We start from the raw sequence: 18,233 nt of genomic DNA, 5'->3' as shown, positions 1-18,233 counted from the left end.
TGCTGTTGTGAGTGCAGTACTAGTCATACGACAATATTCATCTCGGGATTTTGGAGTTTTTCGTATATAATGTGCCAGCAGCATCGTGTCTTATCAGTGTCAGCCTATATTGCTAATTATCAGCCTATTTATGTTGTAATATAATATTTTGTACTGTTAGAATGAGCGTTTTTACAGTGCAACAAAGAGTATAGCAATAAAGAAGAGTTCGTTGATACAATGTTCTCTGTTGCAGAATAGTATTTTCTGGGGAATAAGTGAAAACCGCCAAAAAAGCAGCAAAACACAACAATAATAAAAATACGTCCTGTATATGCCCTCTATATGTCAAAATATCCCTCAGAGACATTCCAGAAAGTTTCCCTGAATCAGCAAATGCGGAAGAAATACGGGTCATCTGTCTGTCCCAGCTACGTCAACGGGCTGTAGAGCCTACTTCCTGGGATATCCCAAAATCTCAAGTGGGATATCGTGTGGATGTTTCTGAGACATATCTGGGTCTACTGGGTTACGTCTCCCCTATCAAGCAGTGGCCGATGGCCAACGGTTGGCGAAAGGTCGGATGACAGTTGGCCAACGACTCTTTCGGCCATCCAACTTTGGCACAACGTTGCATAGTGATAGGCAGAGTGAGGATTGGAAAGCCGTCCGCCAGGGTACAGACAGTGGTGGTGGTGGTTGTGAAAGGGTTCGCCGTTGTCGGCCTCACAGAGGGGGGAAACGTCACGACTGACGGGGTATGTGCGTCCTGTGCCGACCTCTAAGGGAACTGTGCTGACCTACGTCTTGAGAGCGTCTGAGGAAAACCCAGGAAAACCGCTGGCGGGATCCCCATGTAGAGCACTGTCGAGACATATGACATAGCGTCTCCACAAAGCATACAGTAGCGAACGGTTTCATCTGGCGTTCTATCTCACTGTCGTTTCTCAGACTGCCTGCAAATTTTAGTAAAATGTGCAAGGACAATGCATGGCACTGTCGAACATATTACTTCACAGTTATATTAATTACACACCTGAAACTACAAAAATCCTGAATGCGAAGAACCATTTGGTCTCAGATCCAGGGCCACGTCTATACTCTTTCGCATTCGAATCAAGACTGACGGGTGGGCTGGCGGTTTGGAGAAAAGCTTCCATTTACGGACAGTTGCAATGTCAAGGCGTGTTCGTAGAATGAAACCGTCAAGTGGGAACGACATTTCAAAGCCTCTAATATGCTCCAGATTTAGCGCTCAAAATCATACTGACTACATGCGGCGATGACAACGGCCCGTTACAGTCAAAGCAGACCGAATAAAACTGTGCATGCGCGACAGGAAGTGCTGACTGGTGGCATGGTGAACAAACAAGGTCGCGAGAGCCAGTGTTGGCATGCAGCCATCGCTACCGCACCACAGCTCGGCGACGGATCATAACGACGTAATATCCTATCATCTCTCGAGCTCGAATGTTCCAGGATATCTCGGGGGAAATGCTGCTGTTCTCACAAGAACGACTGAATCTTGCGTTTGAAGCTTGCAACTCGTGCGCTCGGTTGCACAAATTGGTTCCCGTGACATATGCGCTGCTAAGAACGGTCTCTGTTCGAAATATACGCGGCTCTAGTCCTGAGGCGCTCCCTTTATATAAGCCACTAGAAGACTGATACATGTATTGTACATGCACACCGGCACCACAGGCGTATAAACCAGGTATATAGGTATTCATACCAATAACCACTTATACACATTCAATTTCTCGAAATATTTAAAGTCGTCTCTCGTCAGGAAATTTTGATATTCGCATGAATGGCGAGTGAATGCAGATCATTACGATTTACATTTGCTGAATTGCGATAGTATGCGTTCAATTATCAGCAGGTACATTGGCATCATGAAGCAATATACGGGATGGGTTTATGCTGGTGATTACCGTTGGGGCTTGGATGAGTGACTTGGACGTTACCATACCGATGTGAGATTCCTAAGTGCTTAAACCAGTTTTACCAGCATTTCGTAAAGAACTCTCGCTGCTTTATCTTCCTGGGCGAATGTTCTCTTCTTCCCTAGAGGGAATGAACGGTGATACTCCACTGTAAAGAAATTGCCGTAAAATTTAGGGTCAAAATCCATTTTTTGAGGTAAAAGGAACATTATACTACCGTAATTGAGAAATACGGTCCAAGTAGTGTAATTAATACGACACCTACGAAATATGCTGAAATTATGACGTTAGCACCGTAAATAAGACTGTGTGTGTCCGTAATCGTGATTACGGTCAAATGGCTGTAATTTTATGGTAGCCCGTCATATTGTCACATTGCCTTCCAGTATATGACATTGTGCTACGCTTGCTGGGAACAGTGAAATTTAATAAATGGTTGATTCCTTTACATGCATATTTTGGCACAGTGTTGCTATGCATTGATTTCATTAGAGGCCAACTCCGTATTTCAATAACTTTGATCTGCTGCTGTACGTACACCCTTCAACATGTCGTACAAAAAGTGGACATCATTGTTTAGCGCTCTGCTCTGAGACAAAAACACATGAAAAACACTCACGGACAGACGAGAGCGTTTACTGTTCAGAACGTTTAATATGACAAAGTACACTTGCGCAGTATGCACTAGCGACAGAAACGCAACGACACTGGAGCCTAGCCTGCACTGCCAGCTCCTTCACTACAAAGGCTACCTACGCTGGGAACAGGATAACGGATTTCTAATATGCACAGAAAATACAAAAAAGGACAAAAAAAAACACGTGCCAAAAAGAGACTGAACAGGGCTTTAGCGTGTAGTGTTGCTAGCAGCAATGTAGCCGCGCCGGCGGCATTTGCAGAGCCAACGATGGCGAAAGGCGCACACATCGTCATCACCAACATCCTTTCCCAATTGACAGACGGCGTTTGCAAATGCCGGCGGGAAAGTCGATGCAAGTTCCATGTATCCAAATGCAGTTGGTTTCATATACGTATAAGGTGTTGTTGTTTCTTAGCACTCACCCCATATTGCGCTGTGATCATATTTCGCATTGCCGAAAGGTGTATCCGGTATCCGGTGTATGTATACGGTTAATTACTGCGCGATTACATCATCCTTACTAGACACAACGGAGGCGCATCACCGAGCAGATTAGAAGTTCAAACCACTTTAGGAAAGCAAATATTAACATACTGTACTCCCAGAAGACACGTACTGTCGCCTTATTGCACGCGAGAAGCAAAATGGTCCTGTGTATTATTTCCAGGTACCGTTACTTGAGTCAGCTGCCGGCGAAAAGAAATTCAGCAAGCTTCGTGTGCATATGCCCACTGATGTAGCCTGGAGGTAAATTATCTTGCTGATGGGTTAGATTTAGTTCTCGGTCCCACTCCAGTGCTTCAAGATACTGAATGCTAAACTGTTTTGTTGTAAATTTTGTATTCTAGGTGAAAAGATCTAAGAACATGCGTGTAGGACATACCATGTGCTTCATATGCGTATGTACGAGGGGTGTTCATGTCAAACCGGGACTTGTCATTTTGCGCGCAAAAGTAAAATGAACTTACAGGCGAGAAATTAGTTGTATTTTTTAACCTAATATCCAGCTGCACTAATGCACATGTCCTAGCGTTTCACGAGGGCTCGGATGCCAGCAGTGTAGAAATCCATACCGGCGGGTGGCAGCCATGATCGGACCGCATTCTTGACCTCGTCGTCGCAGCTGAAGTGGCGGCCCCCAAAGAATGCCTTCAGTGTCCCGAAGAGATGGAAATGGCTGGGTGGAGGTCTGGACTGTAAGGGGGATGTGGCAGCAACTCCCTGCCAAGTTCCTTCCAAGCAGGGGTGGATCTAAGATATTTCCGGGAGGGGGGGGGTCCGCTATGGACAAGTGTCAGGTGCATGCTGGGATTGGTCTATTGAACCCTATGTTTAAGTCTGGAATTGAAGGGGGTTCGGGCCCCTGGACCCCCGCCCCCCTAGATCCGTGTCTGCTGTAAGGTGCGTGTCGTGAGATGCGCGGTATGGGGCGTGCATTATCCTGTAGGAGGAGGACTCTTTTGGTGATGAGGCCCGGGCGCTTTTGCTTCAGCGCCTTATGCACATCCCTGAGAACCTGGCAGTAAAATGCACTATTGATGGTGGTACCACTGGGCAGAAAATCAACATGAACAACGCCAGCCTTGTTCCACAAAACCGTGGCCATGAGCTTACCCGCAGACGGGGTGCTTCGGAACTCTTTGGGAGCTGGCGAGCCCGGATGCTTCCACTGTTTTGATGCGCGTTCAGACTCAGGATGCACCCACGTTTCATCGCATGTGATGATCCGATCAAGGAACGACTGTCCTTCAGCGTCGAAACGATACCTTAGCTCTTGGGAGATTTCCAGTCTTTTCTGCCAGTCAGACACGGAGAGCTGCCTCGGGACCCAGCGGACACTAATTTTTCGAAACTGGGGGTGTTCATGAATGATAGTGTTGAACGTTCCCACAGAAAGTTCCGTCGTTCGAGCCAGTTCGAGACATGCTATCCGTCGGCCCTTGAGGATCAGGCGCTCCACAAGTTGGGCGTTCTCAGGAACTCTGACACTCGGCTTTGAGCCGCACCGGCCGGGATCATCCTGCACCCATGTACGGCCGTCTCGGAACCGTTTGCACGACTCAAACGCTTTGCTGTGGAAAAGTGTATCGTGGCCATGCTGAGCCTGAAGTCTTCTGTGAATTTCATATGACTTTACGCCTCCATCCACGAGAAACTTCATGACAATTTGCTGTTCGATGTGCGCGCCCACGTCTTCGTCGGTCATCTTGTCGAGCACGTATCTTCTGTTTTGCACAAACTTGGGACCATCGCGTGGTCAACGCGGAGGCTTGTCGCGCTTGAAAATGACAAAAAAGTATTAGCGCGAGTCATTTGTACACTCAGGAGACAGAAAATCCTGGTTTGACTTGAACACCCCTCGTACTTGCCAGTGTCGTGTTACTTGTACGATGTCGTGATCGTTGAACACGTTTTATGTTTCTTGACCGCTGCCTAATTTGTTTGGTTGCAATCTATTCCAGCACAGACGGTCACTTCTGGGCACACCATCCTCTTGGCCAAGTCGCGTGGAAAGGCATCCAAGACACGCTTGGTCTTGGATGACTTGCTGAAAGAAGACTCAGGATGGGCATCTCTTTTGCATGGTTTCGAGTGACACTGAGTGAGTATTTCAATCAGTCTTGCATCACTTAAGCGTTTCACTCCTTCACTTTGCAGCAGCACATTTCAACTAAAAGCGCTATTATTCCAGCTTATTCTCTTTAGCCCTATTTACCGCCGTCTTTAGTGTCTGTAACACGTGCTTATAGTGTTCATAACTTAAATGTTACACATATGTGTAAAAAGGTAGAACCTAGAACCTGGTGTCCCTTGTAACTTCACATGAAATTGGGGTATTTTGTTGGGTCGCGATGCTGCTTGTCCACCCATCACCATTAGCACCCCTTTGCGATTGAAATCTGGCCTTTTTATTCACTTAGAACTTAGGGCAGTAAGTGCATAGCATGGCAGATAATGTTCGGTGTCCCCCTCCTTATATTTTTGTCGGAAACAAAGTCGTTGAGTAAAGATACTGGTCGCTGGCTAGTACATGTAGCTGCCTATCTAATATATTGAGAGCTTCTGTTTCTTCCTAGTAGTAAGAAAGTGTGGTACCCTCTCGTGCACCGCGATGCTGTGCCCTGTTCTCGATAGTATTTATTCATACACAATGCGAGAACGAAACATTACAAAGTTATTTCTTTGTTATGACTATAGTTAAAAAACTGAGTAGTAAACAGAGTCCACACTGGTCACAAGATGTTATACTGGTGTGAAGTAATTGCAGTATGCTGCTTTAAAATTATTAGTGGGTCAAATGGATGGGAGGCAAATGGGGAGGTGGTTCCAATAATGATTTGTCCGCGGAACAAAGAAATCAGTGTTAGATTCAACATGGAAATTGCGTGCTTTCACTCACCCTTTTTTTCGGTGGTGAGTTGTACCGGTGCGGGACGTGCATGCTGCAAGGTGGAGCGAATTTATGTGGTACATATTATGGAAAAAGCACAAGCGTGCAGTTCTCTGGTGCGCGGTGAGATTAGGGCAGTGATTTGCTATAAACTAACCACCTCATTCGTGCATACATCTCCCATGGCACTACGGGTTTTTCCCATTCACTTTTATCTACTGGTCACTCAATGTACTTCAAGTGTTGCCCAATTTAATCTCGTGGTGAACCAAATTAATCCAGTCACCAACCGATTTAATCCAAGCACTACCCAATTTAATTCAACCAAAGCGTGTAAATGTATTCCACGTGTATTCAGTCATGTCATGGCTGAGACTGTCATGATTTCACCAATGTACCATGACTGGTTCAACAATCCCTGGATTTTGCAGTGTCATGCAGTGTTCTATGACTGCTTCTTGTCATTATGACACTTCATGGTTATTTTCATCATATGGGCCATGAATAAATTTTATGGGACTATCGCTGCTTCAAACAGTGTCATACAGTGTTTTATAACTACCGACGATCATTACGACATTCCATGACTATTTTCATAATATGTGCCATGAATCCATGGAAGGGGCTACTGCTGCTGCAAACACTCTCATGCAGTGTCTTATGACTACCGACATTCCATGGCTATTTTCATGATATGTGCATTGAACCAATTTTATGGGACTGTTGCTGATTCAAACAGTGTCATGTAGTGTTTCAGGACTACTGGGAGTCATCATGACGTTCAATGACAATTTTCATGATATGTGCCATGAATCGATTTTATGGGACTACTGCTGCTTCAGACAGGGCCATCCAGTTGTTTGTGACTACCGACGGTCACTGTGACATTTCATGACTATTTTCATGTTTCATAAACTGACATTTTGGGACTACCATATCTTTACACAATGTCATACAGTGTTTTGTGACTACTGATGCTCATTATACTGACTATATTATGCTACTATTATAGTACTGAGCTACTGCCTGATGCAGCGGTTGTCCCATAAAACGGACTCATGGCACATGAAAAATTGGGTAGGAAGCAAATGAGGTGAAGATGATGCATAATGTAAAACCCGGAGACTGGGAACATGAAGAAACAGGCACAACACGAAGTCTTCGTGAGCCTTCGTGTTGTGTCTGCCTCTTCGTGTTCCCTTGTCTCGGGGTTTTACACTATGGATCATGGTACATCACATGAAAATAGTCATGGAATGTCATAATGATTGTCGGTAGTTATAAGACACTGTATGACACTGTTTGAAGCAGCAGTTGCCCCATAAAATTCATTCATAGCACAGACGATGAAAATAGTCATGAAATGTCGTACTAACCATCGGTAATCATAGAACACTGCACGTCACTGTTTGAAGCAGTGCTAGTCCCATCAAATGGATTCATGGCACATAACCTGAAATAGTCATTGGATGTCATAATGGTCATCAGCAGTCAGGAAACGCTGCATGACACCCTTTCAAACACTGGTAGTCCCATAAAATTGATTAACGGAACATATCACAAAAATCGTTATAGAGTGTCGTAATGACCGCCGGTAGTCATAAAACGCCATGGGACACTGTCTCAAGCGCCGGTAGTTCCATAAAATCGATTCATGACACGTACCATTGAATAGTCATGGAATGTCATAATGCGTCAGTGGTCATAAAACACAGCATGACGCTGTCTGAAGCAGTGGTGGTCACAAAAAAATTGTTCAATCCACATACCAGGAAAATAGTCATGGAATGTTGTAATGACCGTCGGTTAGCCATAAAACACTGCACGACACTGTTTGCAGTAGCGGTAGTCCCATAAAATTGATTCATGGCACATATCGTGAAAATAGTCATGGAATGTCATAACGACAAAAAGCAGTCATAAAACACAGCATCCACTGCAAAATCCAGGGATCTTTGAATCACTATTCATAAACTCATGATACATTAGTGAAACCATGAAAGTCTCAATCATTACATGACTGAATACATAGAGAATACATTTGCACGTGTTGCTTGGATTAAATTAGGTAGTGCTTGGATTAAATTGATTGTTGCCTGGAATAATTTGGTTTGCCACTGGATTAAATGACCGGCGTCGGTGGCTCAGATCCTGAGAAATCAATGTTGAGAACATTGGTCCACAAGATGACATCCCGCGGAATTGGACGAGGCTAATAGGCTGTAATACACGAAAAAAAAAAGGTGAGGTGGACCCCTTGATTCTAGTAGACCTGTATCGGCCCTGTGCAACTCACCCTCCGCCTCTGTACTCTGTCGTTGCCGATTCTGAAACTATGTTGTGGACTCATGCTATGATTCGTTGACGTGACTGCAGAAGGCACTTCAGGCTTCCTCACATGCGTGATTGACAAAGTGGTGTAGGAGGAAGGAGGCTCTCGATGCTCTCCCATCTCGATTATTCCCGTTTCTCTCTTTTTTTCGCTTTTGAGGCTTGCTGTTTTGTTCCTTGCTCCGCGTATTTTGTTTAAATAGCAGGATTATCTCTTATCAATCGCTATAACTATCGAATCGCAACCAGACCTCTGCAGAGTGTTTCAATCAGGATCACGACTTTCCGACAAGAACCGCAATAGCAGCGAAACTTTTTTTACTGGCACTTCTTTTGAACACCTTGGTTGCGCCGCGAAACAAGTCGTGCGATGAGCGGCGTACTGATGAGAACAGGTGGGATAGATTCACTGCAACAGGCGGGGTGACGCTTTCATGGCTGATTTCAGGGGTACTTGGGCCGAAGTTTACGCGGCCCCTCCCAGTCCAGCCGCGTAATAGAATGCTACGGTATGGTGTAGGAGTTCTTCGGGTGAATCCAGTTGCTGTCTGTCTCGTATGCATATCAAAATCCGCCATGCGATACCACGTATCGCTGCATTATTGCCAATACGACTTCACGGTCCGCGCCCTAACACATAGCAATAACTCATCCGTGATAACGCGGGCATTCCGCTCCAGACTCGAACGATAAGTTCATCACAACGCCGAGCTATCCGCGTAGTCCTCGCATTATGTATCGCATTAGTTATCCGCGTAACAGTATGTATCGCTGCCGTATCGTCGCGTACACGTCCCTTAGCTATCCGCGTAGTATTACAGATCGCGCCAATACTGCCGCATGCGAATTCACTGTCCGCGTCTCAAACTATGTCCTCCAGGCAAATGTCACTAAATGACGCTCGCCTACCGCCAGTGTACCTTTGCCGCAATACGTAAAGCAGGTGTCATCCGTTAAAATGGTGGGGCTGAACCCATTATTTGTAGCAGCAAACTTCTCGAGCAATCAGCAATGTTCCAACTGTATAGAGAGTGAGCGTAATTGCACAGTAAACATGTCCGAGACACAGCAATAACCCAAATGCTTCCACGTATATAAGAACTGTCATGGCCCAATAGGAAGTCAAAATAGTGCGGATGCATTCCCTTTGCAAGGAGTAGGAATGTTTCGGAGCCCTCGCCCCGTACACCGTAAGTACTGCTCGCGGGATATTCGAATGAAGTACCCAGCAGATGATGGTCATATGCAACGTGAACACGAATGCATGGCACACCGAACCCATCAAGAGCAAACTGCGGTAGACCGGCTGGATAGACCAGAGTCGATGCAGTTTTTCCCATCTGTACGCCACCTAGAAGCAATTGGTCCAATTGAAGTGGAAACATTGTTATAGTAAAACGGGGCACAAGGTACGTTAGGACGCGGACGAGAAGAAAAGAGACGCAGAAAAAACGCGGGAGAAGAAGAGGAAAGAGCGAGGAGAAGTACGCGGAAGAAGAAGAAAATAGCGAATAGGATAGGAGAAAACGCGGAGAAGAAAGTGGAAGAAGCGGAGAAGAAAGTGGAAGACGCAGATACGAAAGCAGGAGACGGAGAAATATTATCCATCGGAGCTGCTGAAAACTGCATGACTATAACAGCAAGGCAGAGAGATTTCTTTTCTGTTTACTGGTCCAAATGGAAGCACCTAGAGGAGAAAGTGGGAGGTGTCGTTTCACCAAAGACAAAAAGGAGGAGGCAGTTTTTGTCTCACAGCGAGCAGAAATCATTCCCAGTTCTCATCCGTGCCTGTCTCGCTGCTCGATCGATTTCTCCGTCTTCTGCTTTCTTATCCGCGTCTTCCAGTTTCTTCTCCGCTTCTTCCACTTTTTCCCGCGTCTTCCACTTTCTTCTCCGCTTCTTCCGCTTTTTCCCGCGTCTTCCACCTTTTTCTCCGCTTCTTCCACTTTTTCCCGCGTCTTCCACTTTCTTCTTCTCGTTTTCTCGTATCGTACTCCCTTTTCTCTTCTCCGCGTACTCCTCCTCGCTCGTTTCTCTTCTTCTCTCACGTCTTTTTCTTCTTTTCCGCGTCTCTTTTCTTCCCGTCCGCGTCCTAGTGTACCTTGTGCCCGTTTTACTATCGCAATGTTCGCACTTCAATTGGACCAATTGCTTCTAGGTGGCGTAAAGATGGCAAAGACTGCATCGATTCTGGTCTATGTAGCCGGTCTGCTGCAATTGCTCATGATGGGCTCGCTATGGCATGCATTCGTGTTCACTTTGCATATGACCATCATCTGCTGGGTACTTTATTGGAATATCCCGCGAGCTGTACTTACGGTGTACGCGAGGGCTCCAAAACATTCCTACTCCGTGCAAAGGGAATGTATCCGCACGATTTTGACTTCCTATTGGGCCATGACAGTTCTTATCTACGTGGAAGCATTTGGGTTCTTGCTATGTCTCGGACATGTTTACTCTGCACTTATGCTCACTCTCTTTACAGTTGGAACATTGCTGATTGCTCGAGAAGTTTGCTGCTACAAATAATGGGTTCAGCCGCACAATTTCCCGGATGACACCTGCTTTACGTATTGCGGCAAAGGTATACTGGCGGTAGGCGTGCGTCATTTAGTGACATTTACCTGGAGGACATAGTTTGAGACGCGGACATTGAATTCGCATGCGGCATGCGGGAGCATTGGCGCGATCTGTAATACTACGCGGATAGCTGAGGGACATGTACGCGAGGATACGGCAGCGATAGATACTGTTACGCGGATAACTCTGCGATGCATAGAGCGAGGACTACGCGGATAGCTCGACGTTGTGATGGACTGATCGTTCGAGTCTGGAGCGGAATGCCCACGTTATCACGGATGAATTCTACCTACCTGTTGAGGCGCGGAGCGTGAAACGGTATTGGCAATAATGCAGCGATACATGGTATCGCATGGCGGATTCTGATATGCTTACGAGACAGACAACAAGGGGATTCACCCGAACAACTCCTACACCATACCGTAGCATTCTATTACGCGGGTGGACTGGGAGGGAGGCCGACTAAATTTCGGCCATGGAAGCGTCACCCCACCTTGTCCCACCTCTCCCACCGGTTCTCATCAGTACGCCGCTCATAGCAATACTTGTTTCGCGGCACAACCAAGGTATTCAAAAGAAGTGTCAGTAAAAAATGTTTCACTGCTATCGAGGTTCTTGTCGGCAAGTCTTGTTCCTGATTGAAACACGCTGCAGAGGTCCGGTTGCGATCCAATAGTTATAGCGACTGATAAGAGATCCTGCTATTTAAACAAAATATACGGAGCATGGAACAAAGCAGCAAGCCTACAAAGCGAAAACAAAGCGAAAGGGGAATGATCGAGATGGGAGAGCGCGGAGATCCTCCCCCCTCCTCCACCGCTTAATCAATCACGCCTGTGAGGAAGCCTGAAGTGCATTTGCAGTCACGTCAACGAATCATAGCATGCGTTCACAACATAATTTCAGAATCGGCAACGACAGAGTACAGAGGCGGAGGGTGAGTTGCATGGGGCCAATACAGGTCTACTGGATTCGGGGGGTCCACCTCACCTTTTTTGCCATGTGTTACAGCCACAGGTGGGGAGTAACGCGTTACAGAGTAGTGCCTTACCGGTAACGCGTTACATTCGAGTAGTGAAATGTGGTAACGCATTACATTTGGGAGAAAAGTAATAAGTAACGTAATGGTCATTACATTTTTACTAACTAACGCGTAACGGCGTTATGCGTTACTGTGTGTTCGGGAACATTGCTTCATCGCCTGAACTTCAAAGCTTGAGCGAGGGCCGTGCGTGCTGAATCCGGGAAAATTCCCGATTTTTTCTATTGATCTTCAACAGTGACAAGAAGGTCACATCGGCACCCACGAAGAAAGCAAAAGAAGGGTTATTGACCTACCCTGGTTGAGGTGTCACCTTTGTTTACCACCTCAGTTTTTCACTCCCTCTGGTATTTTTCGGACGAATGGGGCAAAAGGGACAGAAAAATACTCTCTACCGTCTGAACAAGTAACGAAGTACCAAGGGATTGGCTGTTTGGATTTGTACTGTGTGAGATAAAAGGTCGCTGTCTCTATCAACCTTGACAAGGAGCACTCACTGGCCATTAGGCGTCCTCTCAGCCCAAACGGGCGAAGCTCAGAGATGAAAATTTTGAATGTCAACTACTTCTGCGTTGCAATAAATCGTACATGTAAGTTCTCTTTATGCGTGACCCTTGTTTCTGCCCAACACTGTTTGTATTGATTTGCGGAATGCACTTATGTGACTCAACCAAAAATGTTACATATTATAAGGACAACTGGTGAAGTAATGCAAAAGTAACGGCGTTAGTAACGCGTTACCCACTACCGCAACAGTAACGAATAACGTAATGCGTTACTTTTTGAAAAAGTAGTAAATAACGGTAGTGCACTGCAAAATAAAAGTAACTTCCCCACCTATGATTACAGCCTATTCGCCTCGTCGAACTCCGCCGGCTGTCATCTTGTGCCATTGTGAACTCTAAAACATCGACTATTTTTCAGGAATATTCAATCCAATTCGGATTGAACCCGTATTTTGTTGTAATGGCGTCTGACGTCTGCGGTGTTCGATTTCGCTGTACCTTGCGCTAATCCTCTTACTGTGTGAATTCCTTGTGGGCTTTCGGCACAGAACATTTTGTATCGAGCGTGACGTACCGTCAGAATCATCGCGTACGCTATATTAGTACATAAATGGCACGCGGTTGCAAAGCCGCTGGAGCTTGAATGATCGAGAGGTATTTTGGAATATACAAGATACCGCCAAAGAAATCGCCATTCTTTAGCAAAAAGTGTTCATTTTTTCTTAAATACCTGAAACACTGCACCACAGTGAGTGCAGAGCAGCACCTCATGCATGTATATGCGTGTACCAAAGCAGTCACAAATTGCAACGTAACGTTTCTTTTTTTTTGGAAAACAATGAAAACACGGAAAACGTGTCTATAAGGGCGTGAACGGGGAAATACAGCTTTGCAGGGGCATAACGTCTGTCTGCCTATCATTGTCGCTCCGCTGCCAGCGTCGCACTTCAACCTCGCAGGTCTGGGAACTACGGTCCAAGGGATGGCAGCGCCTGTCAGTTGACGATTTCTCGAAGGGAGTTGAACCGTTCTGACTGGAATACACGCGGCGTTACGAGTTGGGCAGAAGGACTTCACTTGACCATGGGCAAGTGTACGTATGAAACGAGTATGTATTGCAGCCCTATCCTAGCAGTTGATATTCGAGTTATAACTTTGTCAACGGTCGTAAAGGTTCCTACTTCGCGTAAGCTGCTCGAGCTTGTCGCTTCTGTCTTGAAAATAAGCTGTGGCGTCTGTTCACTGGCGAGTTTCTGCTCGTGTGTCACGATATTAAATAGTTTGCTCTCGCGTGGTACAGGTGTTTCACAATGGTTTGACAAGTAAGGCTTAACGAATAAGTCCATGCTGGGCAACGTGCGCGCCCTGACGCAAGGGTGGTTTGGTTGTTTCGTTGTTGCTGAGTTGTTTGAATTGCTTCATTTAAAAGGTACGATTGAGACATGTCATCATAACCTAACATGAGATTCCCACAGAGGTGGACACGATAGTCAATGTAATAGCCTCTGCAGCAACGCCGCGCTCATGGGACGTGACAGCATTGAAGCTGAGACGGGGCATGATGGCATTCCTTGGACTCACGTCGACTGTCGACAAACACTGGACGACGGCCTAAGGCCTTCTGGTCAGCTCCATTTGCCTGAGCTTCCCAGTTAAGAGTGCATGAGCATGACAAGAATTCAGGGACACCTCATTTGATGCCGGTTTTGCATTTTAGCTGTCCCAACCATCACAATGTACTGAAAGCCGAGCAAGTCGAGCCCTATTGCACTCGACTTGCGGTACATTGTGCTGCTTGGGGTACGATATGTAGGAAAGCCAGCCTAAAAAGTAATCATGACGTGAGGATGCAAGACACGGAAACGAGGCGCGGGCAGACGAGAAAGGTATTTGTACGTCCGATATCGATAGATATTCTGCGCGGGGCTGCCTACAGCAGATAACCAGATCCTGAGTGAAAATATGCTGAATCAACATTGAGAACATTTACCAAGCTTTTCCGTTGTTGTACAGCTGTTCAGAAATTTCAGCTCCAACTCATAGGGTGTGGAAGTCATTGATTGGCACCTGTAAAGAAGGCCCCTATCCACAATGACAAAGTGTATTTCGGTTTCAGTAAAGCCCCCCTAAACTCAGCCCCAGTCCGCGTATTTTTGTAGCATCTGTTAGTGACCTAACGCGAATTCTATAATGTGTGTACTAACAAGGACGAGTTGAGAGTGACTGGCGTCCAAACACGTTTGTACGCAAAGGCGATAGGGTACGGTATGCTCAAACTTACAATTAATGTGCGTTAGTTTTGCCAGCGTTACGCTGCACGAACGCAGCTGGGGCTCATGGTATACCAGGATACTAGTATACCATAGGCCGCCTCGTCACAGCTGGAACACAAGGGGGAGCTGGATCGGCCCATTTTGTAAAGAAGCAATGGGGTGCGGGCAACGTTGAGACGGAGGCGGTGTAGCAATGATTCGTCCTGACGACTGCAGCGACACGCAGTGAAAAAGGGTCTCAAAGGAGCTCATCGTATACCAGGTTGCTATGCAAAAATAAAACATAAAAAAAGAGTGACGGAGGCCATATGACCTCACAGTTTCCTATTCTACGGTGTATTCTACAAATTACCCCCAGAGTATAATAGGGAGTGTTAGTCGGCCGGTGATAACGTCACCGTTAACTTATCCTGTCCGTCGGAACCAATAACAGATAGAGCTTGACTCAGTCTTATCTGTTGATTAGATTGAGTGCGGTAGGCGCAGTAACCCACTGTGACTCAGGTAGCGATGAACTAACATTAACCAATAGATAGTTTTGGTACACGTACCCTATGGCCTTTGCGTACGAAAGGGATACCGTTGATCGTTGAGGACGCTGATCGTTCTGCGCACCCCCGCAACAGAAGGAGAGCTGCGCACAAGATTACATCACAAAATTCCGCAAAAAGGCCCAGACGTAAAAGCAAGATATCATTAAACACCAGAGCCTGAGGGCAAACAAAGGTTGATCAAAGCTGCTCTGTGTGCCAGTATTCCCTTTCTAGGTTGGTGAGATATAGGGATGGGGCATTTTCCCTTTAACAAACATAAGAGCCAAAATTATCTGACACACTGTTTATCGCCATGCTTTGATGACACAGAAGTATATCGAAGAGTGATGCTAAACGGTAGGAGCAACTTATTATTTACACATGGTAACAACCCAGTCGAAAAATACGACAAGAGGAATACGACAGATGACAAGGCTGTCGTATTTTGGGACCCTGTCGTCTGTCGTGGCTTGTCGTCTGTATTTTGTCGTGGCTTGTCGTCTGTAGTTTGTCGTGGCTTGTCGTCTGTATTTTGTCGTGGCTTGTCGTCTGTATTTTGTCGTGGCTTGTCGCCTGTATTTTGTCGTTCGTACTGTGTCGTGATTTGTCGTCTGTACTGTGTCGTGGTTTGTCGTCTTTTCGTTGTAACTGTGACTGTTGTGTGCTTCTGCATGGGCCCTGTCCAATCTTGTAAATTTGTAAAAATCATTGCTCGTTGTGTCTGTTTTCGCTGGTTGCGACAGCATTTGTGTTGTTTCAGATAACGTACGTATAGCGTGAGTCATGCACAGCGTACGCGGCAGAGCAGACACAAAAACGAGTTTTGGTATGCCGTTCTGCTATGCTTTATTATCCTTCAGCTCCAGGATCTTCATTCAGGAGTAGCTTCTTTACCTGAAAAAAAAAAAAGGAACAGAGAAGGCAAGTTAGAAATGAGGCCTGCCAGTAACCAGCATAAACCAAATACCATTTGGTGAACCCCACTCAAGCAAAACCTTGTTAACTTGTTATATGCAGTCTACACTGGAAGGAAAAAGACGGATCGGTGGTTCAATTTGTGGTTCATCAACATATTGTAACCATGCGTTAGCATTTTACGATCATGTGGTAAAATACGTTTTTAAAAACTCGCTTAAACCCGTGTTTTGATCCCTGACTCTTCATGAAATGCTTGGTGTGCAAATGTTTTCCACTTTAAGTGCCATGAATCCTGAATAGGTTTTTAAATTGCAAATTTTAACCCCCTGAATTGTAAAAAAAAATGTTCATGCTTCAGGGATTATCGAAACACTGACAAGCTATGACACACAAGCACTAAACAGGAAAATGGGAGCAACAGCAAACACATAACATTTGCTGGGGCAACGTAGCACTTCAAAGAAAAGTGCAATGCTTTCACAGTAACGAAAATGTGCGCAAGTTTTACATACTCCTTACCATTTTAACGTCGGAGATCCGCACACTTCTGTGCAAGGTAGCGTACCAGTTGTTTGTGCCGCTTTGGTGCTTCTTCTGTGCTGCACCCCTTTGACAGCAGGTAATGCCAAAAGGCAGCTAGAAGAAACAATGCAAAATTTGAATTTCAATTTCATTTCACTACTCAAATGTAGTGAGAACAGTGCAACAGGAAATGCGATGTCCAACTCACTTTAAAAATCCCTGGCATACTCCAAAAGTAAATTAGCAAGCCATGCATAGCAAAGTGTAGACACAAGGGAACTGCATGTACTCACATGACATGCAGGTCACCTTTACTGGTGACAACTGTGGGTAGACTGCTGTCTTTCCTTTCGAAACATCTTTATTGGATTGCTTCCCTGTGACACTGCGTTGTGCAAGTGTCTCGTTTCCCCACAGTGCAACAGCGAGACGCTGCGAGCGTCTGCTGGCTGCTGCATCAGGTGTGTCCATGTGTCGGAGCTCACAAAGATGCCCTCGCCAAGTTGTACCTATGCCATATCAGAGGAACAGGTATTACCAAAGTGATAAAAGAAGTTAAAACAAGAGACTCATGTGCTGGCAGAACAGCGAAAGAGTAACATACGCGTACAAATAGAAGATGCTGAGATAACCATTAAGACAGTCCAAGCAAATTCATGATATTATTTAAAGTTGACAAAGACTCAGTGAGTTTTATATAGTGTGATTACGACCTCCGTGTGTGTTAATAGCGGATGTGCGCAATTTTAGTACTGTACAGTTTTGACTGATTAATTGATTGATTGATTTGTAAAAGAAAAAAATGGAGATGTTAGTCCCGAGCCACTCGGGACTGGCTACTCCAGGACACGTTATTCAGAAAAGAAAGGGAAACTACACAAATCAGTGTACAGTTTTTCTTCGCTGTTAATTGTACATTTCTCATAGTTTCACACTGTAGTATATTATGTAGCACTGTTCTTCACGGTTTCATACCACTGTCATTCACTGATGTCATTGTACATACCCATCAGATCAATGTAATACATTTTCCTTTGCATATAAATGATAATAAAATAAACGTTGATAGTAATAAAGTGTGTATGTAAGTATGTAAGTGTATGTAGAGTGTGTGTAAAGCTAGTAGGAGCTTGAATCCACAGATCCAGTTTCTGATCAAGTGTGTTACTGATTACAACATACTCATATTGTGCTCTCGTCAACCTGCCAACGCCTTGTTGAGATAGTCAGGCAAAGCCATTCCCATGTTGGTGTTGAGTAATTGGTAGCACACATGAACAGAAATCAGAGAGCTGTCAGTTCAAGTCTCCATCACAACTCAACCGCTCCCCCAATGCCCTAACTAATAGCAGTGCTGCTTGGGACAGAGGTTTACAAAACACCAGGTTGGCATATACTTATTGAACCGACGTCATACTAGTGAAAATAGGCAGACTCCATTAGAAACGGCAGCCTGGGCTTCTTATGCACCCGCGGTTGTCAGCTGCCATCGGCCTCGTGGTTGTCGCACAGATGGAAAAATATGTCAACCTGAAGCTCCGCAAACTTTTGTCCCAAGCTGTACATAACCTT

The 18,233-nt window shown here is 45.5% G+C and overlaps 1 long non-coding RNA gene across 1 annotated transcript; it reads right to left on the bottom strand.

The window, feature by feature from the left end:
• Positions 1-16,002: 16,002 nt before the first annotated feature.
• Positions 16,003-17,268, bottom strand: LOC135372119 (uncharacterized). The gene is made up of 3 exons (XR_010415840.1): positions 16,955-17,268; positions 16,659-16,775; positions 16,003-16,115 (listed from the first exon to the last, which is right to left on the bottom strand). It is a non-coding gene; the product is annotated as an uncharacterized LOC135372119 (long non-coding RNA).
• Positions 17,269-18,233: the final 965 nt, after the last annotated feature.

Source organism: Ornithodoros turicata, chromosome 1 (assembly GCF_037126465.1).
Source record: "Ornithodoros turicata isolate Travis chromosome 1, ASM3712646v1, whole genome shotgun sequence".
Classification (NCBI taxonomy): domain Eukaryota; kingdom Metazoa; phylum Arthropoda; class Arachnida; order Ixodida; family Argasidae; genus Ornithodoros; species Ornithodoros turicata.
This window is presented reverse-complemented; position numbering and strand designations above follow the sequence as displayed.